A 27709-nucleotide genomic window follows, 5' to 3' on the forward strand; every position below is an offset into this window, starting at 1 on the left:
AGAAAGGGAATGCTTGGGCATTCGGTGGGCCATGGACCATTTCCGATATTATTTAATGGGCCGAGAATTCAAGCTAGTAATGGACCATGCCCCGCTCCAATGGCTGAGCACTGCCAGGACCGATTATGCCTGGATCACCCGGTAGGCATTGGCCCTACAACCTTACAAATTTCAAATTGTGTTCAGGCCTGGAAAATCAAACGCTGTGGCGGATTTCCTGTCTAGGTGCAACAGCAGCGACTTGGGCGAAACAATAGAGCCGCAGATGTACAAGGCAGACAACTCCCCCGGTGTACCCCAGAAAGGTAAAATAGGAGCGCCCCAAGGCATTTTGAGGGGGGGGTTGTGTCCCAGGGGAGTGGGGACGCCGGGAGACCCCCGTGGCAGCAAAGGGGTCCGCTTACCTCCCGCAGGGCCGGAGGAGCCGAAGGGAGTCCACGCGCCGGCTGTGCCGGCGCGGGTCGTCAGCCAGGCGTTTATCCAGCTGCGGCTGAGCAGCAGGGGCGGGGCACGCCTGCCGGGAGAAACAAAAGGCGGCCCCGCCGAGGCAACGGGGTGGCTGAGAAGAGAGAGCTGGAGCACGGAGCCCCAGCGAGTGGGGGATCAGCCGCCACCCGCAGAGTGCGGGACAGCACAAGGAGAAGGTGGAGACGGCTGCGAGCAACGCGGCGGAGCAGCCAGGAGCAGCACGAGGAGGGGAGGAGTCAGCTCCGTATGTTGGAACACAGCCAGCAGGGAAGCCGGCAGCCGAGGCGGCAGCAGGGTCGGCAGCAGCGCCCAGAGAGGGGCCAACTGCACTCCGCACCACAGAGCCGACGGTGAGGGTAACCGCGGCGTAAGCTATTGGAGCAGCAAAGAGGCCAGCCGCATCCCAGGGAAGGAGGGATCAAGTCAGCCTCCCTACTGGGGGTATACCCAGTCCGAAGACCGCTGTTGACGGCCACGTGGAGTGAGGCAAGAGAGGACAAGGCAAGAATGGGTTAGAGGCCAGAATAGGAAGACCCTAAGGTGGCGAATGGCCGGGGTGTAGGGGAGGACGGAGCCCTGAGAGTACCCGCAGAGGAGCACGCCGGCGCTGGGGTACACCCCAAGGGAAGACCCCCCACTGAAGGCGTCATCAAAGTTGTGGCAGGCGAGTTCTGGGGTCCCCCTAGATACCAGTTGGGGTAAACTCCGGGGCGCACTAGCAAAGCCCAGGTGCACGAGATCTTGGGCCCGGGCAAAGGCGGTGCGTGAACTCCTGGTGGAACGGAGGCGGGTACAATGAGTATAAGAATATTGCTTGAGCATGCAGGGATGAAATCAGGAAGGCCAAAGCGCAGTTAGAAATACAACTACCAAGTGACAAGAAGAGTAACGAGAAGGATGTCTACAAGTATGTTAACAACAAGAAGGTGATCAGGGGAAGTGAGACAGGTGAGAGAGAGGCTTAAGTACTCAATACCTTTTTTACTTCAGTCTTCACAGGCAAGGTCACCTCCCAGACTAGTGTGCTGGGCAGCACAGTTTTGGGAGAAGATGAGCAGCCCTCAGTGGTGAAAAAACAGGTTAGGGACTATTTAGAGAACCGGGATGCATACAAGTCCATGGGGCTGGATGCACTGCATCGGACACGGAGGCGGTTGAGAGAGTTGGCTGATGTGACTGCAGAGCCACTGGCCATTATCTTTGAAAACTCATGGTGATTGGGAGAGGTCCCAGACTATTGGAAAAGGCAAATATAGCACCCATTTTTAAGAAAGGGAAGAAAAAGGATCTGAGGAACTACAGACTGGTCAGCCTCACCCCAGTCCCTGGAAAAATCATGGAGCAGGTCCTCAAGGAATCCCTTTCTAAGCACTTGGAGGAAAAGAAAGTGATTGGGAACAGTCAGGATTCACCAAGGGCAAGTCATGCCTGACTAACCCAATTGCCTTCTATGATGAGATAACTGGCTCTGTGAATACAGGGAAAGCAGTAAACATGATATACCTTGACTTAAGCAAGGCTTTTGATATGGTTCCACACAGCATTCTTGCAATCAAGCTAAGGAAGCATGGGTTGGATGAATGGACTGTAAGGTGGAGAGAACTGGCTGGATCATCAGGCTCAATAGGTAGCAATCAATGGCTCAAGATCTAGTCAGCAGCCGGCGTCAAGTGGAGTGCCACAGGGGTTAGTCCTGGGGCCAATTTTATTCAATATCTTCACTGATGATCTGGAAGATGGGATGGATTGCACCCTAAGCACTTCCATGGATGACACCAAGCTGGGGGAGTAGTGGGTATGCTGAAGGGCATGGCTAAGCTTCAGAGTGACTTAGATGAATTGGACCAAAATAAATTTCATAAAGTTCAACAAGGACAAGTGCAAAGTCCTGCGCTTAGGGTGGAACAATCCCATGCACAGCTACATGCTTGGGACCAACTGGCTAAGCACCAGCTCTGCAGAAAAATTGCTGGGGGTCACAGTGGACAGTAAGTTGGTTATGAGTCAACAGTGTGACCTTGTCGCCAAGAAGGCTAACAGCATACTGGGCTGCGTTAGTAGGAGTATTGCCAGCAAAATGAAGGGAAGTAATTATTCCCCTTTATTCAGCACTGGAGAGGCCACATCTTCAGTACTATGTCCAGTTTTGGGTCCCCACTGTAGAAAGGATGTGGACAAGTTGGAGAGAATCCAGCATAGGGCAACAAAAATGATTAGGGTGCTGGGGAGCATGACTTATGAGGAGAGGTTGAGGGAACTGAGTTTATTTAGTTTACTTGAAGGGTTGTTCTAAAGAAGATGGAGCTAGGCTGTTCTCAGTGGGAACAGATGACAGAAGAAGGAGCAGTGGTCTCAAGTTGCAGCAAGGGAGGTTTAGCTTGGATGTTCGGAAAAAACTTTTGCACTAGGAGGGTGGTAAAGCACTGGAACAGGTCACCTGGAAAGGTGATAGACTCCCCATCCTTGGAGGTTTTCAAGGCCCAGCTTGGCAAAGCCTTGGCTGGAATGATCTAGTTGGGGGTGGTCCTGCTTTGAGCAGGGCATTGGACTAGATGACCTCCTGAGATCCCTAATTTTCTCTGATTCTAATTCTATAAATTGGGTGGGGTTTCTACAATGAAATGAGAGAGATTACATGACTATTACTGTCTTAGTCTATGTTTTAAGGAAATACTTAAGTATATACAGTAAGACCCAATTGAAATCGATAGAATTAAACAAATACTTAGCACTTAAGTATGTACTTCACTGTGTCCTGAATAGGAAGAGTCTCCTGAATTGGAATGTCATTACCATACTAGAAGTGGGTCATTCACGCAGCTTCCTTATCTAGGCCAGTCAGCTCTGTGTTCAGGTTTTCCATTTTTATTCCTTCAACAGTGGCTTCATAGCACAATAGACAAATCAACACAAACAAACAAACAAACAAACAAACAAACCAGTGTAGGTCACACTGGGCGAGTCTACCTGAGACACTTTACTGTACAGTACACTAATCTGCTGGACAGTAAAGTATCACAGTCCACACATGCGGGACATTTTTTGTTCAGAAAAATAGGCTTCTGTGCAGTTATCTAGTACCTGTAAATATGGGTACTAGATTAAGCATGCAGTAGTCACTGCGCAGTACTGCATTTGTAGATGCTGACTGGGAGCAAACTTGCAGAGGGCCATAGGGAATAGAGAGCTCTCTGTCCCTTGTCCCGGCACTGCTCAGGCTCCCCCTCAGGAGCTGATCAGTCCTGGGACTGGGGAGCCGTCCCCTGTCCTAGCTTCCAGCCCCCACTTGTTCTCCAGAGTTTCCAGATCTGTGCCATGCAGAGCTGCTCCAGGGGGCAAGTGGGGGCTGGGAACCCAAGCAGGGCAGTTGCCAGTGAGCCCCATGCTCCCCCACTTAGCAGGGGGCTGGCCAGGAACTGTCCCACAATTGGGGCAGCTGTCAGTGATCCCCCTACCTGTCAGGGGGCTTAGCGCTCACTGTCAGCTGCCCCAATTGTGGGACAGTTTCTGGCCAGCTCCCTGCTGAGCAGGGGGACCTGCCCAGCAGGAGGCTCACCCACACCCAGAAGAGCTCCTGGCAAACTCCCTGCTGGGCAGGGAAGACCCACTTGGTAGGGGGCTTACTGCCAGCTGTGACACAATGTGCACAGGGCCAGGAGAGTTTTGCTGGCTGCGGTGGCAGCCGTCTCCTGTTCCTTCAGCTACTAGTAGGTCTCAGCCACCTGCTCAAAAGTCTCTAAGAAACCTCCAGGTCATTTACCTCCCCACCTTTGTCAAATACTCTGCCCTCCCCATTTGGGAATGGGTGACATGCCAATCTGTATGAGGGTCTTCTCCAGATAAACACTGAATAAACTGCTGTTGCTTCTCTTGTTGTTCCCACTGGAAATGCTGCTGCTGTAGTTGCAGATGCTGGTATAGTTATTGCTGCTGCAAGCCTTCTAGCCATTTTAACACACATTCTGACTTCATAATGCTGGGAAAATGTAAGCTGCCCACGTTCTCCACTACATATAAGCAGGTCACTCAGCCAGCTTCTGCATCTAGGCTAATCAGCTCTGTATTCAGGCTTTCCATTTTTATTCCTCTCACAGAGGTTTCACAGTCACAGTAAATAAATCAACCCAAACCAAGGTAAACAAACAAACCAACCAGACTCTGCTGCTGTCCTTCAGGCCATAGGACAGCCATCTTTCTGACTCTGGGTTTCTCCCCAGCCCTGCAGCTTGTCCATTCTCTCTCTGTTTCTGTCTCTCCCTCCCCTTCCAGCTCTTAACCCTCTTTAAGACTTCATCCTGGTTAACTAGTCAGCAGTTTCAGCTTGTTCCCAGCCAGGCAGACTATTAACAGCAAACTATTAACTGTTGACCATCTGCAACTGGATTTCAGCCCCTTGAAGGCTGAGGATCTCCTTACACAGACTAATGGAACTACAAAAAAATAATAACAGATGAACTGAAGAAAAGATTACCTTATTGAACTATACTATAGAGAAATATTTCACTGAAGACCACCCAAATCTCTCCAGCAGGATACCAACTGACAACACACAATTAGTAGACATTGGGTCAAATGCACAGCATTGTCAGAAGAAAGGTCCTTGGCTGATTGTATCTTGAAGCAGAACATCAGGGTAGACATTACAGAAAGCTGCTTTCATTAAATTTACTCTTTCTTGCTTACCAAACATCCTAAATTGCCAGAGGAGACCCAAATAATAAAAGGTGCTATGAGCCTGATCTGACACTCCTTCCACCAGCAAAACTTCCATTGGTATTGGTTACTCCAGCTGAATAATGATTTACTTAAGTTTAATTGTGCTAGGCTTCTGCAGTAGTTGTGTAGACATGAGTATGCCTATACTCGTAGCCTATAGTGACAAGGCTAGTTATACTGATAATTATTAATTTGGTCATGAGAGCTGTATAAAGACTGGCATTTGTAGAAGCATTATTCTGATAGTCTAGCAGGTCTGGTGCTGGGGTGGCAAATTCACCCCCGGCAGCTGCCTGGACTCCACCTTGTTTGTCTCCTCTGGCCTTTCAGGGTCCCACCTGTTGCTTTCCCTGCCATACCTTGACATTATGATTGGACAGGGAGGCTGACCCTAGAGGGCAGCGGGGGTTGGGATCTTTGGCCCTTGTCTGGGCTAAGGCCCCCCTGGTCCTGGCCCACTTTACTCTAGCTGAGTCCCTCCACCCAAGGACCACTGTACCAGGACCCTAGGTTCCTGGGCCCCAGGTCTTACCCTCTATGGGCTCTGGGCCCCTCAGCCCATGGTCTTTACTGTCTGACACCACAGGCCTGCTAATAGCAGTGCTAGACCCTTCAGAGGGTCTAGGGTCTGGGGTGCCCTTGGCACTCTTCTCAATGATCTCTTCCACCCCTACAGCCACAACCCAGTCCTCGGGTCTTTAAACACAAATGACAAACTACAAGCATCTGCTCTCAAACAAAAGTTTCCCCACCCTGGGTCAACACCACCCTATGGCAACACTACCACACAGGCTCAAAACAATTATCTGCTGCTGCCCAGTGCTGCAGAGGTTTCCTTCCCACTTCCCTGCAGCCTGGGGTTCTTCCTCCTTGGTCAATCCAGCCCCTCTCCTCCCCAGAGCTCTGCTCCCTGGGGCATGCAGGGCCAGACAGCCTTCAAGCCTCAGACCCTGGGCTTATATGCCCCTCTCTGGGTCAACTGACCAACTACTTTGGCCCCAAGCCTGTCAATCACAGGCTGCACTGTGCTGGCCACAACTGGCATGGGTGGCCATTTTATTAAAGGGCCCTCTGCCCCTATCAGTTCCTTCAGAGGCTAGAGCCAGCTAGCAGTTCCCTGGGTCCCACTCACTTCCAGTAATAGGGCCCCATTACAGACATAATCAATGAAATAGTGTCTATATAACATCTTTCTAACCCGCTTGAATAGTCCATTGTGAACTATATTGTTTTGTTTTTTCTATCAATTATTTCTAAATAAAATATTGTATTACTCAATTAGTCCCATCTATTCCTTACACATACAGTAATGACTATTACAAAGAAAACAGCGTTTGCCATCAAAGTATTATGTTAGATGTAACATTTCCTCATGCTTAGAGTCAGAAATTATTATAGTAACTGTGGAATCTGAGAACTTCTGGATTCTTATTTGCAAAACCTGTATATACACTACGGAGGTGGTAGTGAGAAGAACCACATGACACGCTGCAGTGTTATGTGACAAAGTGCATCTATTCTGTATTTTAACAATGTTGCTCACACTTTGTCCACCAGCCTGTCTCCCAGAGGCATCCCTCAGAGTTTGTGTCCTGGGGCATTGAAATGGAAGCAGGAGGGCTCATGAATCTGGCCATGTGGAGCAGTGCCGGAGCAAGACACTACTACAAGGGGACTTGTCACCTGCAGCTGTTGCCAAATTAAAGGCTTGTATTGTTGCTTGGCATATAAATCTGTGATGACTGCGTGGCCAGAGAAGGGTTAAACTGGCTGTTGGAGACAACACACTGATCTGCATGGCTGGAGGTGTCCTGCCTCTACTTTGTGTGGCCAGAACCTCAAGTGCCCCTGCCTCCATTCTAGTGCCCTCCTTTATGGACTGGCTTGTACTTCATCTGCCTATCCTTAATTCTGCTACTGGTGTCTCCTGCAGTTTGATGAAGTAATCAATTGTTGTTGCAGTAATGAAACCTGCAACAATCTTAGATTCTTTATGACCCACATACATGTTGTGGCAGAAGGCCACCTCTGTCTCTCTCCAAAAACTCTGCTCTGTGACAATTTGGTTAATACAGGCCCTGCAGAGGGCAGACATCCCATCTCTTAAGTAACCTCTGTTGGATACATTCCTAAGGGAGGGGGGGGAACTGGTTTCTTCTGCCTACATGACTGGCATTACATACCTGCCAGCCTGACTGGGAGGGGGCTAGAGACCCTGCCAGTTTGCCCAGCAACCAGTGATGCATTTCATATTGGTTGGCTGGCTACCAACAAGTGCTGGTCTCCATTGGACCAGGTAAATGAGGTCATAAGGGTTATATAAGTTAAGGACTGCCCAGGAGGAGGAGCAGTAGCCATGATGAAAATTCAGAGAGAGAAGAGCTGGATCATCTGAAACTTGCTATCTCTCTTGAAACTTGTGATCAGTGAAATGCCTGCCTCCAGAGCAAATCTCCACCTGCCTCTGGATGATACTCGTAAGTAAGCTACCTGAGCTCTAACTAGATATATAGCTTGCAGTAACTCAGATGCGTGATCAAAGGCTACACAGCCATGCCAGTTTGCTCTAAGGTATTTCTCTGGTATTGCTCTACTCTGTACCCTATTCTAAACCTACTCCTTGTAACCAATAAAGTCCTCCTTTGTACTTCACATAGGAGACATTGGGAGTGGGTCTAAATTATGCCTTGGGGTCCCCTTGGTTCGGCTGACTAAGGGAGACCACTATTTGTGATTCAGACTGAGGGAAGCACCCCAAGTTCTTGAAATGGGTCAAGTACCCTACTAGCCCTGTGTTTTCCAGGGGGCACAGTGCCATGATCAGGCCAGACCCTGGGTGGTGGCGGCACTACCCCCAGAGTAGCAGGTGTGCTTCAGGAAGGGGGTCGGCCAGACATGAGGCACCCCCAGGGAGGCACTCAGAGCCTGGAAGGTGGTTGGGCACAGTGAGGTGGGTGGCTCAGTGCAGGAGCACCCCCTACTGGCCCACCACACATGTATCTTTAAAATCATGGCATGATGGAAGGCCCAACTTGCAAGGTTTGCGACAGTCTCTGAAAACTGTTTCCTATTCTTTCTTCTGAAAGTACCACTTCTACTGTAAATTTCAGCAAAAGTTTATGTGTGACTGAAACTGAGACCATATGACATGCAGTTTATGATACTTAAATCTCTATTACTAAATCAAAACATCCCAGAAGAATTTTCAGGGTAGTTACATGAAATAAGATACTCAACACTTTACATTATTCTTCTTACACTTTTCACCAAAAGTAGAAACCCAAACTGACAAATAACCCTACTTATCTTGCTATATGCAATCTATCTCTTGCTATTGCCTTAATTATATGTGGTTACATATATATCTTTGAGGATTTGAACAAGGATACTCTTAATTTCAGTGATATTTTTGAGAAGGCCTTGCTTCTCTGTGAAGGACTTGCTTGGAGTTTGGATCTGCTATTGCAATGAAAATGTGCTGCTTGAGAACAGTAAGCTGACACAGCCATTTCTCTTCTGCCTCCACTCTAGTCCTTACCCTTACCCCCCAAATATTCCTACTTTCTTCTTTTCTTTTGATTGTTACTCCCAACTTCACAGAGTGAAGGTTAAGGTTGTATCTCTAGATCTGGGTAGGCAACCCTTGGTATGCATGCCAGAGGATGGCACACACAGCCATTTTGCTTGGCACATGAGCTTCAGGGTGGTCAGCCGGGGAGCCACAAGGGGCCTATTTCTTGTTTTGGTAGTGCAGCCTTGGCCCCTTTCTTATGGTTCACCTCATGCCATGCATGCACCTGCCATTGGCAATGAGCTGGGCTGGGGCTCTGTGGACTCTGGTGCAGCTACTTGCAGCCTTCCTGCAACCTGCTGTGAGTATTCTGGGCTCCGTGGCAGGCAGCAGGGGCCTGCCCAGAGCCTGGGTCAGCTGTGATAGGCTGCAAGAGGCTGCACTGGGGTTTGTGGAGCCTCAGACTGGCTCATTGCTGGTAGTGGGTACATACATGCCTTGGGGCAGATGGCGAGGAATGGGCTGGGGCTGCGCTGCCATAACAAGGATTGGGCCCCCCATAGTTCCTCTGGTGTCTGCCCCTGGTATGCCAACATTTTATGAGTCAAAGTTGAGGGTGCTTTTGGCACCCTGCCCAAAAACATTGCCAATCCCTATTCTAGATGCACAGTTTTATTTCCTAACAGGATTCCTAGTCTTGATATATATATTTTTAGATGGAGGCAGAAAGAACTTATTCAATTTCCACTGTACTGTCTGAGTGCCATCTAAACCCCCATGTATGAATCTAGGGCCATTGGTTCTAAAAAGCAAGTATTACAAATATTATACCAGAGATAATTACTTCAAATTGCCTGCATCTACATGAAAAGCCAACTGTGCAGTAGCTCGTTACTAGTGCTTAGTAGCGTCGTATGGCACAAAGCATGTGATGCTACTGCACAGTAGTAACGAGCTACTGCACAGTCAGCATCACCTAAAAGCTGTTGGGTGACACTATTGTGCAGCAACTCTGGTTACTTTGCAGTCATTTAGTACTTGTGTATGCAGGTATTAAAGTAATGACTCTGCAGCCAGCGTCTCGTGTTGACATGGCCACTGAGCCCTATATTTAGCTATAGTTGTAAAGCACTTTAGCATGCTTTGGAATGATTTAACACTCTCACTGGTGATTTTGACCACTATGTATGCTAACCTTATAGCCAGCAGCAATAATTCATGCCCTTTCCCTCCCATTTTATTTTATTTTTTTTTCAGATTGGTAGACAACTCCAGCATACATGGAAAATCACTTATATGTGCAAATCTCCTTAAAAATTAACTTTGACTTTGTAAAGTGCTGCCAGTAGAACTCTATATATACACTCCTGGTTTTTTAAAATTTTTGTATTTATATTGTGTCCTTTTTATCTGGTGCCAAGAAACCTTTCATCTGGAACATTTCACAAAATCTTTCCAAAGCAACAGTAGAAAAATTTCCATTTGACATACAGCAATCTTACTTTTCAAGGAGGATCCTTTTTTTTTTTAAATAGCAAAAATAATTTGGCACTTACGATTAACTGGCAAAGTAATGCTAAGTGAAATAATCTGGTCAGAAGCTTAAAGTAGAGAACATTCAAAACTTATTCTTCCCAAATTGCATGTGATTGGAACCAGATACATTAATTCTGCTACAGACCTGATTAAGACTGTTTATATAAAGAAAAAGGTAGCTGATAGAAACACCACCTTATTTAGTATTCAGAATTTAAAGGGTATTGCACTTGCAAGTAGCCAGCATTCACAGGTGCTTCTCAACATCAATACTTGTTTGAGAGACTTAAAGTCAATCATTTAGTTTCCCCTCTGATTTTGATTTATAGTGACTGTGTGAGGGTTAATGCATCTTCCTGTTTCAATCCCATCATTTCAACCCAATCTTGCTTTACAAGATCAACACCGATTTTTCCCTGGGAAGCCTGACGACTTAGTATATTCTTGGCATCGCTATGTTGGTGATCTTTGCTAATCATTTTTCAGTTGCTGTCTTGGTTTCTGTTAGTAGTACCTTAACAAATGAACCTTCTGGAATGAGTTATTTGTTAAGGTACAGTCTTATCAGGAACAACCTAGGTTAACTATATTAACATTTTGCCTTCTGTTGGATTTTTATTTTTCATTTTTTATATGACCCAAAGAAAATGTATGATGGAAAGGAGTCAACAAACAATCACTTCTAATATCATAGTTGCCTGTTCCTCAAATTCACTCCCTGCCATGAAAGCATAAACAGAAACAGTGTAAGACTTGTAAAATTATTGTTTTGCCCTCTCCAGCTTGTCTACACAGGAAGGTTCATTTAGATTAAAGTAGGTAAATTTAAAGCAGATTTAAATTGCAAACCTAGGGCTGGATGGGATCTTGAGAGGTGTCAACCTCATCTGGCCCCATGGAGCAGTGAGGGGCACAAGGCTGGTTTGAAGACCAGGTTGGGCTCGCTGACTAGCCCCACATGCTGGATCCAGTGCATGGGGCTGATATGGTACAGGCACCACATATGGCATGCGCCTTGAACTGACCCTGTGTGTTGCTGGCAGTGTGTTCTGGCTCTGGTCCTGTGCACCGCATGCCAAAAGTGCTGCCCCAACCCTGCATGTAGCATGTGGTATGTGGGGTGGATCTGGGGTGTGTACACACCTGGCATACAGAAGAAGGCTGAGGCATGTGCTGCATGGGGTACCCATGCTGGACTGGCCCAGTGCGCTAGATCTGGTACACAGGGCAGTTCTGTGAACCTGAACTGGCCTGGCCCCAAATCCAGTGTGCAGGGCTGGGCCAGCATGTGTGCCACATGCAGCACCCACCCCAGAGTGCTCCTGTGTGCAGCGTGCAGTATGTGCTGTGAGGACTGGAGCCAGCACATGGAGCACAGGGATGGTCTGGGGCACATGCTGCACATGGCATCTACACCATCTTGGCCCCGAGTGCTGGATCCAGCATGTGCAGCTGGTCTGTGGGCCCAGTCCGGCACACTAGATCCAGGGCTGGGCTGGTTCAGGTGGCTAGTTCAGTCCGGTGTGGGCACTGCATACAGCACATCCTGCAGACTGGCCCCATGCGCTGAGTGCAGCGTACACACCAGCTCCAGGCCCCATGCTGTGTGCAATGTGTACCAGATGGCCTCCAAGCATTGCATGCCGTACACAGGCCAGTCCGAGACTGATAGGCAGCACTAGGGGCCAGATGATAGCACTCTATGGGCCATATCTTTGACACTCTAGGTTTAGATCAATCCTCTGTTCAAGACAGGATCATCCCAGTGTAAACCATCCCAGGCAAGTATGTATCCAACTCATAGAGAGAATTTACCACTTCTCTATGCAATTCATTCTAGACCTTAAACACCCTAAAGCTGAAGGGTCTTCCTAAAACCTAGCACAAATCAGTCATGTTACAATATAAGATCCCTAATTTTTGTATTCTGAAGTGGATGTAAACAACAATCAATCACCACCCTTTTTATAATTTTTTTTTTTATTTGAAGACCTACCTCTCTAACTCCTTTCAATCTTTTCTTCTGTAGACTAGACACTTCCAGTTCTTCCAAACTTTTCTAACGTGGCATATCTTCTAGACCTCAAATACTTTTTGTAGCTCTCCTCTGGATCCTCTCTATAGTCAGGCTTAAAATTTGGTACCCAAAACTGGACACAAAACTCCAGGTGAGGTCTCATCAGGCCTGAATATAGTGGAAGTCATTAACGTTCCTGTTAACACAACAACACTTTTCTTAATACATGATGTTCCTGCTCATGCAATTATTCCTATTTGACTTTCTATGCAGATGCTGGGACAAAAGTGCCAGCAAATATTTAATGATATATTGCAAAATGTTACACAGCTGAAAAAGATTCCTACATACAGGGGGAACTCAGAGTTTTCAAGGATATGTTTCCAATATCATCTGCCCATTTCTGAAGTGGAGGATGCTATTTAGGAGTAAAGCACCCTCATTCTGGAATGAGAACATCCACACAAGGAGTCAGTCAGGAATCATTAAGGAAAAGGCATTCCAGGATCATTCCTGTGTAGAGAAGCCCCTGGAGCAAGGGCAGCCAACCTGCAGCCCATTTGCCACAAGTGGCAGTGGCAACCTGTGTGTGGCATGCAGCAGATTGAGGATGGAGCAGGCAGCACAATGGCAAAAAGGGAAGGTAGCAGAAAGCAGAGCAGCAGACTGGGCAGAAGAAGAGGATCAGAGTGGCACTCAGGGAAGGAGTGGGGTTTAATTTGTGGCACTCGTACAAAAAAGGTTGGCTCTTACTACCCTGAAGTAATTCACTTAGCTTTCAGAGGATGATTTATCCCATCTGCAAAGTAGGACACTTTGATGGTTTTTTAACTTGGGCACCCAAAAATCACTGATCGCTTTTCAATTTAAGCAATTCTGTTGAAATGTTCCAAATACTGCCTTTTAAAATCAGAGCACAAACTGCTGAAGGGAACAAATATTAAAGCTTGCAAAATTATTTTCATTGGGTTTTGTCTTCTGTTATCTAGACCACATCATTGTTGTCACTCTTTAGTTTTAAATGAGTAGTTTTGGAATCTGAGCCACTGTGAAATAAAGTGACACAGAAATGGCTGACTTCTGGGAACAGCTGCAGTGAGTACATCTTCTGTGAGGATGGGAGGGAATTGACTTATTTGAAGTTTCCTGCATTAAATGAAGTGTTAAGAACTAATAGTGGTAGTTAGAATGTGAGAGGGAAATGTCCCACCATCAGTCTAGAAATGATGACTATAACCAAAAAAAATCATAAAAAATTGTCACTACCATGATCTCTGGAGGCTTGATGCCCTCAAATTCATTAATTCATAGCCAAATCATGAGAATAGTGAAGAATGAATTAAACCAAAAATGATGGACGTAGAAAATGAGCCAGCTGCCTTGCTCACATTGGACACATCTACATGAGATGTTAGCTGCTCAGTAGCTTAACACCATGCAGTAGCCTGCTGGGCAAAAAATGTACTAATATAGCACTGCACAGTAGTATTAGGCTACTGTGCAGTAAGTGTAACTAAAAACCCATGTGCCGGTGCTACTGTGCAGTAGCACGAGTTACTGTGCATTGATTTAGTACTTGGTTAACCAAGTACTAAACTTAATGTGCAGTAACTATGGTGCATTAATGAATATGTAGACATGCCCACTGAGTGGGACAATACCTGCCAGCCACAGGTAATTGTAACCCATTTTCTATTTGCTCTAAAAGTGGATTTTTTTTTTTTAGTCATAAAGGATTCTAGGTGGAAGAGCACACAGTTATTCATATGCTCATTCTCCAGTTCTAACTCTGGTCTGTTTTGACAAGCCTACTGGTCCCTATACTTTGGCTTTCTTGTTTCCTACCCCTGGTTTCAGCTGTTGTTTCTGGACTCTGGCTCATTTTGGATTTTCCCATGGATCCGTTTCCTGGCTCTGTTTGATTCTGTTCTCAGACTTCAACCTATAGATTATCCCCAGGACTTGGTAACTCAGTATATGATTCCTGGACCCTGACCCCAGTCTGTGTTGTAGATTTTGTCCTTTGATTTCTCTTCAGATTTGGTAATTTGACTCCTGAACCTAGCCCCTGGCCTCTGCCATCCCTCGGTGGCCTAACCATTAGGCAAGACTGCCTACAACTTTGTCTTCAACTAAAATATAATATGCTTACTTTTCTATAGCAAATAGGCTGCAGAGGACTCTCCATAAGCTTCCTTCTCTGGTGCTCTGAATATGGAAGTAAACTCCCTGGACACTTCCACATGTGATGGGGGTTTAGTCCTCTAAATTGAAATGGTGCATTTTGAATTGTGATGATTAATAACCCACCATTTCAATTTAGGGGTTTCCATTACTGTTACAGTGAGGGGCCCAATCCTTCCCCCCCCCCCCCCCCCCCCCCCCCCCCCATGAAGCCTACCTACCTCTCCTATGGCCAGAGAATGAGCCTCTGGTGCGCTGAGCAGCCCATTCCTGGGTGGTCCCAGGTGGCGGGGACAGTGCATGGGGCGTTGCTCTGCAGGCGGGCTCGGGGAAGAGTTGGATCCATCAGGTGCTGCCTCCAAGCTGGGGCAGCATCTGGTCCACTAGCAGCCTACCCAGGCATCCTCAGTGGCAGCACCTCTTGAGGTGAGAAGGGGCACTCAGGCCACTGGCAGTTGGTGTGGGCAGGCTCTGCTGGAAAAGCAAAAAGCAGCAAGGGGCCCAATCCTTTTTTCTTTTTTCCATGGAGCCTGCCTGCAGCCAGGGGACAAGCTGCCAGTGGGCCCTGAGTTGCAGAGGGCCCCGGTCCTTTCCTCTGCAGTGGTGGTGCCCCCTGGGGCCACCCAGGTGGGTTGCTAGCAGGCTGAATGCTGCCCCAGGTTAGAGACAGCACACGCCAGATTCAGCTTTCCTGAGCCCGCCCAGGGAGCAGTGCCCCATGCACTGGGACCACCTAACTATCTGGGACCACCTAGAAACAGGCTGGATTGCCCCTGGGGCAGCGTGGAAAGGCAGCAGGAGGGCAGCTTGGTGGGTGCATGGCACACACATGGCACACTGGAAGCCTGGGGAGGCTCAGGAAAGCATTGGATCAGGTGCCTCTGAGCTGCAGCAGCTCCTAGCCTGCTAGCAGCTCACCTGGGTGGCCCTGGGAAGGACTGCCACCATGGAGGGAAGGACTAGGGCCCTCCACAGCTCAGAGGCTGCTTGGCCAACCAGCAGTTTATCCCCTGGCCATGGGAGAGGCGGGCAGGCTCTGCAAAAAAGGAAAAGATCGGATCCCTCACTGGTTCTTTCTTCAGCCATCCTCTCCTGTGGCAGGGGGAGCTGGAGGTGGAGGGAGAGGTGAACTGTCAGATTAAAGGCTGCGGTGTTACAAGTAGCTACTTTGCAAATTAAACTACATGGGGATGTGGTTTAGTTTGCAATGTAACAAACTCATTTAAATTGCAAAAAAGACCCATGCATGTAAACTGCAAAAATTAGCAAGTTTTGTCATGTGTACAAACGCCCCCCGAGTAAAAGACATACCAGCATCATCTTGAAAACAAAGCTAGTCAAATGGCTGTGTGCCCATTATGTCTGGAATAAATTAATTCTATTCACTTTTACAACATATAAGCCTGTCTCTCTTGCCACTTCTTTGGGAAAAAACAATATATGCTTTGGGCTTGTAGCCACTGGTATTCAGAAATCTGTGTACCGTTCCTGAAGACAAAAATATTAAAGAAAATATTAGAGCTGTTAGGATGGCATTTCTGATATCAAACTTCTGTCCCCACTTGCTAACCGTGACCCAGTTGGCCTCCTAAAATTCTACACTCTGCACCCATTTCTGCCTGCACAGCAGATCCAGTCTGTCTACAAATGCCTCCATGGTTTTGACACATTGAGTGCCTGTTGATGTGTGGGACGCCTGCTCCAATATGTTGGAGCAGACTCAATTAATCAAGTCTGATGGAGCGTGTTAATTAGCACACTCCAGTGCCTCAGCATCTTGTGTATATATTTCAGTGTCCCTGCACTTCAAAATGGCAATGGGGGCACTTTAACTAAAGCTTGTTGAGTGAGCTTTAGTTAAAGTGCATCCACCACCTCTTTGAAGCATGGGACTCTGAATACACGAGATGCTGCAGGTGCTTTAATTAGAGTGGCTCCTGAGAGGCACTCTAATTTTAGCACCTCCCCACTGGCCCCCACAGCACATGTAAAGAAGCCCATTGTTTTTGTTCAGACCTGCTTACAATATCTTATATGCTGCCATGCAGTTGCTGCAGCCTTAGTTTCATTGGTACTGTACTTTTAAATTCTCAAGAAGTTGTTTTTGTTTTTTTCTTTGTGACTGGTGCAAGACCTTCTATTTTGGCAGAGATGTTACAGTTCAAGGCGACTGCTGTTGCAGGGGAGTTGCGCTCACACGCTCACACTGCACTCTCCATGGAGATGTTGCTTGTTTTTGTTATTCCCCTCAATCTACAATAAAAGTAACTCAGAGAGAGCATACGGTTGTTCTTTGTTCAAGGGCAAACATAACAAAGCATTACAGTTCTTTCTGACAAAAAGCATAGGGCCAGAATGTCAGCCAGTGCAGAACGGCATAACTCAACTGAAGTAGGGTGTGCTGCGGTGAGTTACAGCAGCTGAGAACCTCATCCAGAATGTTTGAAGTACTGATTTGATGCCTAGTATGGAGCACTGCCATGAGGAGGAGTGCAAAGCCATGAATCTTAGATTATCATTGGCTGATGCTTTTTATTCAGTGTCTTTCATCTTGAAAGCTTCCAGAGCTCTGTCTAATCATATTTATATTACACTAATCCCCTTGTATCTGGGCACCATTTCATCTGATGACAGTAAGTATGTACTGCCCTTCTGCAGTAAGTTTTACTCAGATGTCTTGTGAACTCTTAGGGCAGAGCTGTCCAACTTCTCCAGACCCAGCTGCTGCACACTGTGGGGGGCTACCCCTCTGGACCCGTGCTGCACGCACTGCCACCACTGGCCATACATGCTGTGTGCACATCTTTGCTCTGCCCTGCCATGGGTACAGCTCCCCCACTCCCTTCCCAGCCACACATCTGGTAGATATCTTGTTGATGAAGTGCAGTTCATAGGCTCATCTGTGTAAAGTGGTTTGTAAATTCAAACAAGCGCTGAACCTTGGTAACCTCATCACCAGAAGCCAACTTCCTACAACCCAAAACACACCGAATGGATCCAGGCCAGGCCATGACACGACATGTAAAACCTGACAACAAACTCTCTAGTATGGAGATATCTTCACAATACAATACATATCTCCATCAGAGCACCAAGTGCCCTGATGGAAAATATGTAGGAGACACGAAACAACAACTGCGCACCAGAATGAGCGCACACCAAAAATCTATCAAAGACAACAACAGAACACAACCTGTCTCCAGTCTCTGAGGCCTGATTCTCAAAGGGAATTTACAAACCACTTTTCACAGATGAGCCTATAAACTGCACTTCACCAACCTCCTAGGTGCAGAAACTCATGGACTCAATATATGCAGTGGAATTTTGACAAACTACAGCCTGCCAGACAGCTGACTCCCCTGATAACTCTCCATTTTTACCTGCACTGCTACATCCCCCTTCCCCACCCACCCCAATCTGTCCCTCCCCCCTGACACCTCCATTTTGTCTCTAGTGGGTTATGGAATAGAGAAAATCCCACACAATTTACTGATTTGTTTTGATGCACTGGCTGGGGGAGTAGTTAACTGATTGCATGATTTCACAATGATTACACACTTAATTTATACAACACAATTTTATTTTAAAACTCTTTGCTATGCACATAACACTGCTTAGCTTTAAGAAACACCACAAACATTAAAAACACAGTAATTACATATATCAGAAACAATGCTCCGAATGCACTTCCTTCCCAAACAATACTATAAGAATATGTTACAAAAACAACTACAATTACAACTAAAAGTTAAATTTGAATCAATACTATTATTTTTCATATTATACTTACAATCCTAGAATTCCAAGAAGCCAAATACCAAAATATGGTTTCATTCCTCAGTAGTACGATTTAATGGGTTGGCCTCAGTAGTACGGTTCAATGAAATGGGCTCAGCAATACAATTCAATAGGCTGGCCTCAGCAGTGATAGGACTAAGTCCCCTTCCTTCAGTCCCTTTCAGGTGCTCCGCGGCTTCAGCGTGAACTAAGAGATTCGTGTTCACAGAGAGGGTGGTTCAGGTGATCAGTCTGGACCCGGGCTATACTTGCGATTTTTCCTTCGTTGTTCTACAAGTATAGTCACCTCCAAATTGGGACAGTAAGTTACCATTTTTATTGAGCAAGCTGCTGTCAGTGGGCTCCTCCTACTCAATATATCACTGCTCCCAAATTTGGGCTCAGAGCTTACTCAACAGATTCTTTTACCTTTGTTGAGCATTTTAAATTACCTTTGGGAAACTTCCATATCACTGCAAATGCCCTTTTCTTACCAACCTGGTCAAAAGGCCTCAGGGTTTGATCTCTTGGAATTCAGGATATTTGCTCTCTTTGTAAAAGATTTCTAAAAGATGAAATTTAAATTAAGACTTTAAGCAAAGTCAGGACCTTTTGCACGTAGTCCCCAAAACAAAGAACTAGATAAGGAGATAAATCTTATCTTCTTCCTGAAAACTGGCTAATGGGCAACCTACAAACATTCAAACTATTTCATTCAATATGACACATTTCCATTTTCACTGACTAGTTTTCTTGCCTGCATTGCATGCCAGCCTCTGGCTTCTTTACCATTCCTTTCATCCAGGAACAGTACACAGACACATAAACTATAGGTGCTTCCTCAGCCTGACAAAGGATATTTCAACCCGAAAGCTGGCATCCAAGGCAGCTAAGCTGAGCTCACCTGGAGCCTCACAACTCCACTGCAACCAGCAAGCCTCAGGCTTGTCAAAAATGTGATGGGACTGGGCTTTCTCCAGCCAGGACTTTGTGTGTGCGTGTGGTGGCTGGAGGTTATGGCTTTGGCTCGGCAGTGCAGGCAGATAGCATATGTGGGATCATCTGCCAGCTCAGAAGGATCCCAGACCACACTACCCGCTCGCTTCTGGGGTGCAGGTGCATGTGCAGTTAATGCTTTTTACCCCTCCTCAGCAGGCAGAGGCACAGCAACAGAAGGAGTGGACTCAGCTGAGCCACTTGCCTCCACAACCTCTACCTCAGCTTCCTCCAGAGTGCTTTCTGGGGAAGGAGACCTGGCTCTCGGGGAAACTTGAGGGATTTGGAACACAAACTCAGCTCATTTCCCCTCCTTCCCCAGAATTCCCCTTGCTATGGCACTCAGATCCAGATCCCTTCCTCTGGCACTGAAAGCTTCAGCATGGGAAATGAAACGGGGGTGGAGGAAACCGTCATACTGATGCTGCTGCTTGTTGTCATGGTGGTGGTGGTGGGGGTTATGGCTGGTGCTCTTGGAGGGGATGCAGACTCATGCACAGGCAGTAGCATTGACACTGCTCTCCTCTCCTTGCTGCCTGTAGAACTAGTGGAAGCCTCATCCCTGCTTATTGTAGCAAACAGGCTGCGTCTCAGTTTCAGGGTGGGGGAAACTTACAGATCTCCCTCTAACCCCTCTTCTGCCCCTCTCTGAAGGCTTGCCTGCTGCCTTTCCAGGACCCTTCATGGTGCGTTTCATAATGCCTTTGCCTTGGAGTGCTGGAAAATTTGTGTTCTTCTATAATGTTATCTGATTTATGTAATATATGTAGATAATTGGATATGTATGGGTATTTATGTAATGTATGTGCTTATGTATTTATGTAATAAATAAAATATAAATATAGAAATGTATGTATGTATGTGTTCCTGTATAAACTCTATATTATAATATGCAATATATGCTTTTCTTCCCTGCACAGTGAATGGAATGCACAGTGCGAGAGAAAGCATAGATTAAAAAAAAAAAAAAAATCAAAGTAGACTAACAAAAACAAAAAGAAGATTTTGGGGGAGGAATAAATTGAAAGGAATCAATTAATATAATAATAAAATAAGAGGGTATAGAAAGCAAAAGGTATTGATGAATCCCACTTGCTAGGCTAGCAAGTAGGAAATGAATGAAACTTTATTGTCTGATGCTTCTGAGCTGCTGGAAAACACAGCTCAGTAACTGACCTCAAGGCAGAAAGCAGCTCAGTTCAAACAATGCTGCTTTTTATGCTGTTTTTCTATCCCTCCCCCAGAACACTGGGATTGGAAGGGACATCAGGGGAGGATCACAGTCACTGGCCAGCAACACAGTCGATATCAGAGAAGTCTTTCCCCCCCTCTTTCTCCTCCCTCTCCTTATTTTCTGTTTCTCTGCAGGCAAGCCCAGCTTCAGCTTCAAAACTCAAAATGTTTTGAAACTTTCAAAACGTTTCGACTGTCCTTGTTTAATTTCAGAGCTGTTTTGAAGCCCTTTATTTTATTTTGATTTTGCTGTTTTGAGCTCAAAACAAGTTGAAACAGAATCAAAATGACACAGCTGGTGAAATTTCACATAGCCCTAATGTGCACCACTGCACTGACCTGCCCCCAGGAGTAGGAAAAGGAACCAGAAGCTGGAGGAGAGAGAGGAAGCCTGCAGACCCCAGTTGCCACAGCTGCACGAGCAATGGGCAGAGTGGTGGTTCAGCGAGAGCTGGCAGACAACATGTTAACCCCCCCACAGGCTGCCAGCTGGACAGCCCTGCCTTAGGAAATCATCACTTATCCTGATACTTAAGACCATGATCAAATACCAGTGTCTTCTGCTGAAACAGGATGGATTTGTTGGATCAACAGTTCTACAAAAGTACTTTAATACCTAAACTCCTGACTAAAGGCTGAAGCTGGTTGGAAAAGTTGAGAATATTTTGCCTTGTGAAGTCTTCCATCAGAAGAAAATGCTATTGATCCTATTATCCCCTCCTCCCCCATTAGACTTCCAGGGAGAACTATAAATACAAGATGACAATTTTCCTTTTGTTCAAGTTTAAATGTAAAAATATTGTTAAAAAACTGAAATGACAAGTGTTGCATCTCTTCCCCTCCTCTATTGTCTACTCTGCAATCACAGTATAAAAGGGAACCTATTTTTTCACACCCTACTTTTTCTAATCCTAAAATAGATTTAGATGTATCGAAACTTTGAGCTAGAACAAGCAGTGGATTTTTCTCTTCCTCTTTTCCAAGCTTTTTCCAAAATATAAAAGTAGGAATATTTAGAAGATTTCCAGAAAATTCAGATAGACTCATAAACTGGTAGGGATATCAAGGGTCATCTGGTCCAATCCTAACACTGATGTAGGATGTGCTATTCCTAATCTGTCTCAGACAAATACCTATCCAGTCTCTTGAAAACCTCCAATGGAAAAGATTCCACAATTTCCCTGGGAAGGTTCTATTGCCCTACTGTTTCTAGAGTTAGGAAGTTTTTCCCCAAAACTTAATCTCAATCTATTTTGCTTCAGTTTAAACCCATTGCTTCATATCCCGTCATCTGTGACAAGGAAGAATTTTTCTTCCTCCTTTTTATGGCAGCCTTTCAAATATTTGAAAACTGTTCTTTATTGCCTTCCTTGATCTCATTTTCTCCAAGATAAACATACCTAGTTCTAGCAACCTTTCCCTGTACACCTTGCATTCCAGGTCCTTTATCACCATTGCTGCCTGCCTCTGGATCCTTTCCAGTTTCACCATATTCTTCTTAGTTTGTGAAGCTCAGAATTTTACACAATGCCTAACAATATTCTATAGTCCAGTTCTCCAATCTAGCAAGATATTACTGAATTCTAATCCTATCCTCCTAAATGTTTGCAAGCCCCCCCCAGGTTTGTGTCATCTACAAACTTGATGAGGAAACTCTATAATTTTTTACATAAACCTATTTTTCCAATGAAAAATATTTTCTTCAGAATGCTTTTAGATAGACATGTTAGCATTCAAGCCTCCCTCTTCCACTGCCAGACTGTGGAAAAAGTAGGGCTGGAAGGAACCTCCAAGTCCATCTCTATCCAAACCATTCTATACAAATCCACTATCTAACTTATTAGCAAAACTACATGGTCAATGCTGACACAACCACAAGACATAACACCTTAACCTGACACAGGTAAGTCAGGTGGACAATGGTGGCCAATGCCCTGCTGCTGTGAGGGGTGTTAAAACATGCTTAAGAAGGCCACACCCCCCAGAATGGAGAAAGACACAAACTTCCACGGTCCGTATCGGTCTGACCATGGGGTAAAATTCCTTCCTGACCCCAAATATGGAAATTGGGCTGACCTGACTGGAGAACATTCATTACTTTGCAGGATCAAGACCTTAGTATTTGGGAAGCTAGAATCTTTGCTTGAAGATGAACATTTCTCTCATTACAATCCCACTGCTCTTCTTGATACTACAATGGATGATGTAGGGACATAATCAAAAGTGAAAAGATAAAAAATGAGGTACAGCTAGTAACAAATATTAGAGACAACAAGAAGGGCTTCGACAAATATACCTCTCTTTTTGGCCCAGAATACCAGATATGTCTTTGGAGGGGGGTGGGAGGAGGATTCTACTTTCTTTTGGGCCATGCATTCTGAAGGTACCATGGTGCAGTTAAATAACTTGCACGTGGTGGTTGGAATTACATTACTGTCATCGAAACAAGCAGTGTGTGCTCAGATAGTGGTTTTGCGCCAAATTGATTCAGTGCCCTTTCACAGCACAAAAGAATGAGAATAATGATTAGGGCTATACAGGATTTTATACAATTCCTTCTTTTCCTCATTTTACACTTTTGGCTTTGCCAAGTCCCCTTTTATAATAAAACTCTGTTTCACTTTGAAGATGAGGCCTGACATCTCAAAGCCCTGTGTTATTTTACTTTATTACATTTCTTTTCAGTTTCTCTCTTGCTAAATTTGTGATTGAAGCCAAATGAAAAGGAAAAGAAGTCTTTCTGCTTCTGCTCAGTCCTAAAACATGAAGAACTAGATTAAAAAAAACAAAAAAACAAAACTGTTCGCATTTGGTATATTATACATAAGAGTACGTGTGCATGTGTGTGTGCGCACATGCAACCTATCACTGATAAAGTAAACAAGCAAACATCTCCCCATCTTGCAGGGTGGTTTATTTAGCTGTATGACAGGGCTGGCAGTTGCTCCCAATCAGGATGGAGGCCTGGGTGTTCCAGGTACTAAACAGACATACGCAGGGCCAGCTCGGCCCCAGAAGTGAGGTGTATACAGTCTAAGTTCTCAATCTTGCAAAGGTTTTTTAAGGTTTTTTATTTTCCAAGGGGCTACTCAGCATCATAATACTAAGCAGACACATACATCTTTATAGGATCAGGGTGTAAATGAAACCTCGACCTCCAAACTGGGCAAAACAAATAGTAGGAAGCAGCATGGGGGAGGGCACTGCAAAGGTAACAAGTAAGAGAAGCACATTTAAGTCACTAGCTGTGAGTTTTGGTTGTCTACAATTTTAGGGGCTTGTGCAACATTTCTGGCATCTATGAGGAAGCAGAGTCACACCAGAATGTAAACGGAGTTCAATGCTTTTAGAGCAATACTGAAGCGCTCCTGAGCGCATGCAGTAGAACAAGGTAGTTGTACAGGGTGAATATACAGCTGCATAATGAATTCAGACACCTTAACATGGGGTGTGTCATCAGGTGAGGCAAAGTAGAATATTGTGCAATTAGATGCCTAAAATTGAATAAGTGCCATTTATGCATCTTAGCATGGGAGCAGAATTTTGAGACTGCTCCTAGAAATTTTTAAACCTCTACTTGTTTCTGGTCTGTTGCCAAATCTACAACTCCATGTGTTAGACTTCTGTGTAAAAATCTCAGAAGTGCCTACTTGAGGCAGGAGCCAAAAACCCCCCCCCCCCTTTTTTTTTTTTCTAATGAGCTCTGTATTGTTGTACTGGCTCTCTGTTCTTTTGGAAATTTGGCAGTAGGGGAGTGGTGGCAACATTAATTGCTTCTACCCTACTGCCAAATTTCCAGACCTCTGGGAAGCCCTGTGGGGTGAATAGCATGGCCCTGCCCTGGCGCACAGTGTTTATTACTCTGAGGCCAGATCCAGGCATGCAGGGTCAGGCTGGTGTGCAGGACCAGCCAAACGGGCTGAACCCACACACTAAATTAATGCAGACCAAGCCCATGGACTGACCCCACAGCACTCATCTAGCTCGTGGCGTTAGAAGGTTGGGCACCACTTGCCTTACACTCCTAGATGAGCTGCAGCACTAGCAGACATTCCGTTTCTTGCACAATTGGGATCTGACTAATTATATGTCAGATCCCAAAAAGATCACCTGCCCTGCTATTTCACATGTGCATGGGCCTAACTGCATCTGAAAGGACATAAACTGCTGGTGTGAAGAAATTGTTTAAAAAAAGAAAGGCGGGACTGGAAGGAACCTCAGGAGGTCATCAGGTCCAGCTGCCTGCTCAAGGCAGGATCATCCCCACCTTACGTAAGTGTTTATTAAACCTATTCATAAAAGCTTCACAAACAATCCTCTTAACAGCTACCAAATACAATGGCAGAAATATTAAAAACACCCTAATTTGCCACATGCAAAGCAAGGGGACAAGGGCACTATTAATGTCCTGCCAGGGAAAGTAATTGGTAAATATGCTCAAGACATCTGATTATGATCTTTTTTTTTTTTTTTTTATGGATTTTCTTATTCAAATCAAATATATTTTTCTTTTTAAAAATAAACTTACTTAAAATTGAATTTGAATGTGAAGAAAACTTCATAATTTTTTCTTCCATTGTGCAGACAAGTTGAAATTACACTTAAATACATGTTGCTATGGTTACTGATTATGCTCTTTTTAGTCTTAGCAGGATGGTAATTGGTTGAATTAAAGAACAGGTTGTGTGCGGGAGATAACTGCTGACCTTCATGATGTTAATTTTTATTTATACTAATCAAGAGTTTCAAATTTAAAGTTAAGTTTCTAAATCCAAAGTGAAGTGTTTACAGAGTGAAATCTGAGTTTTGTCATCTGACTTTGTATGTAGAGGTCAATCTGCCACAGACAGATTAGAAAAAAGTTGGCCATAGTTTCCCAGAGTGTAGAATTAGCTGGCTGCTTCCTTCCTACAATTCTTCAAAGTATTTAGCAAATGTATCCTGCAGGCTTTCTGGGTACATTTCTGTGCTTCCTTTAGTGAAGCCCCTCAAAAAAAAAAGATGGAAGTATGGATAATCTTGCTCTTAAAATCATCAGGTCCCTCTGTCTTATTTCTAGGGTTGTAGTCCCTACAGCTACCAAGTTCAGTTAAGTGCTGTACAAGCATGTTTTGAGAAGCAGAGTCTGGGGAGTTACCTCCTTTAGAGAAGTAGGCTTCTTTGGGGTGATGGAAGGGATCACTAGCTGGCTTTTCCCTAACTTACTGCTGGGTAAAAGGTGTCAGGGTTTAACTGATTGTACAGTTTACTGCTCTTAAACTACAGTAAGCAGAAACTACACCATTGTATTTGGCAGCTATCAAGGATTGTCTGTGAAGCTTTTAAGAATGAAACAACAGATTTAATCTACTTCAGTTAAACTTTCCCTTATATCGGCATAAGAGCACACAGGTTGTTATTGCAGTGACTGAAATGTGGTAAAGATCCGCCCCTTTTTACTCTATGGAAAATTATTCATATGTTCCTACTTTATTAGGCAGAAAGGGCGAAGGGTGGGAGTGGGTACAAAGGCTGAGCAGTGGTGTGGTGATGTGATCTGGTATTCAGGACAGTGGCAACTTGTAGTTTCAGTTTTACTGTCAGTGGAATTGCACAGTTGGCAGAAGCAGCTGGATTCCCCTCCCTGTTTCTCCCCCTCCTCCTGCCCAAATAGGCACCAAGAGCAATTGCTCAGTTGCCCTGCCCTAGTTACACCACTGGCACAGGGAGGTGAAGCATAAGGTCACATAACAGGTGTGACAGGGGGCCTCCTGGGGCTGAGCTCTGTGGCCCACCCGCCTGTCACCGTGACAGGGGCCTACTCAGGGCCGAGCTCTTCGTGGCCCGCCCGCCTGTCTCTGGGCAACCGCCCGCTTATCTCACCCACCACGCCTTTGATGATAATTGATTCATATATCGATGTCAATTAAGCGGGAGGCTGCCCATTGTAATGCCCTGATGCCAAGGGGCGCTCTGCGCTCCAACCTCCCCTAATACCGCAGCCCAAGCTTCACAGATGGCATCATGGTGTTATTACAATCACTGGCCCCATACTGGGCCCCAGAATCGTCCTAACAGGACCCCTCTCTGATCCTTCCCTTCAGGCGGCCACTCCGCCTTCATCCGGGCTACCTAGCCCCCTCAAAGCTACTTCCCCCTCTCGGGTGTGGTTCCCCCAAAACTTTCAGCTACCTGGCCCACCTCAAGGCCGGTCAGGACCCCAGGCCCCCGGCTCTTGGGCGTCCCTCGCGGTGGGCCCCTGGCCTTTTTGACTACCATAGTCCTGGCCCCAGCATGTGCCAGTCGAGAGTACAATCCCTTTCAGGCTAGGTCTCTCTAGCTGCTCACTCTGTTACTGGGCCTCACTGTGCCACTACTCCCCATCCTCTCGGGGGCAACTGCAGCACCACACCCACATCACTCCCCCTCTTGGGGTCCACCCTCTCTGGGCCCCCCACAGCACTGGCCCTCTGGGCCCCCCAACAAACACATAGGTAACCCACCCCATGGTGGTGGGAGCTAGGGGTTAAGGCACCCCAACCCACCTTTCACTGGGGGGGGGGGGGGGTAACTGGCCTGGTATTTCCTGGGGGCTCCCACACCACAGAGTCCCACCAGGCCACCCACTCCCGGCAGGGTGCAGTTTCAGGTCATGCCCAGGACCATGAGCCTCCTGCCAACCCCTTACAGCTTTCCCCTTACCTCCAGGTCACTCACAGCAGCCCTACAGCCAGATAGTATTGCTGCCTGATCTCCTGCAGTCAAACTGCCTTGTTTATATAGGCAGCCTAGGCCTCAAAATGGCTGCCGTAATCAGGCACCTGGAGGCTGCCAGCTCCAGGCCCTTAAAGTGGCAGAGACACCCTGTGCTCTGCTATAACAGATTAGTGGCAGACCCAAGAAAAGATGCCCGATCTTTGGGTGCTCAGTCCAATTCTGAAGACATCAGACTGCACATCCTAGAACTCCAGCTTCTTCATCTTAACAACTGTTTGTGTAAATGGGCACCTGTGCGAACTGGGATAACATTCAAAGGTGTTTGACTTAATTTTCCATTAATGCTTCCCAGCTGTCCCTAAAGGAAACATAGGCACATCCCTAAATGGTGGGGCTTGAGTTATTTGTACCAAGGCTGTTATTCTCAACCTCCGCTTGAGCCTGCTAGTGTTTTTGGCACTACAGAAACTCTTAACTTTCCTGCCTAGCAGGTAATGATGAAGAAGTGCTCAAACATTATGAAAAGCAGCACCTTGCATAAATTGAAAGTACCCATAACATTTAAGCAGAACTTC

At 45.9% G+C, this 27709-nt stretch overlaps 1 long non-coding RNA gene across 1 annotated transcript in view; it reads right to left on the minus strand.

The window, feature by feature from the left end:
- Positions 1-27188, minus strand: part of LOC132247737 (uncharacterized) — a 42476-nt gene extending 15288 nt beyond the window's left edge. The window contains exons 1-2 of the long non-coding RNA XR_009459109.1: positions 27120-27188; positions 12228-12444 (exon numbers count right to left, since the gene is read on the minus strand). This is a non-coding gene — a long non-coding RNA (uncharacterized LOC132247737). The remainder of the gene's footprint in view (positions 1-12227; positions 12445-27119) is intronic.
- Positions 27189-27709: the final 521 nt, after the last annotated feature.

The sequence above is a fragment of the Alligator mississippiensis genome, chromosome 1, assembly GCF_030867095.1.
Source record: "Alligator mississippiensis isolate rAllMis1 chromosome 1, rAllMis1, whole genome shotgun sequence".
In the NCBI taxonomy this organism is placed as follows: Eukaryota; Metazoa; Chordata; order Crocodylia; family Alligatoridae; genus Alligator; species Alligator mississippiensis.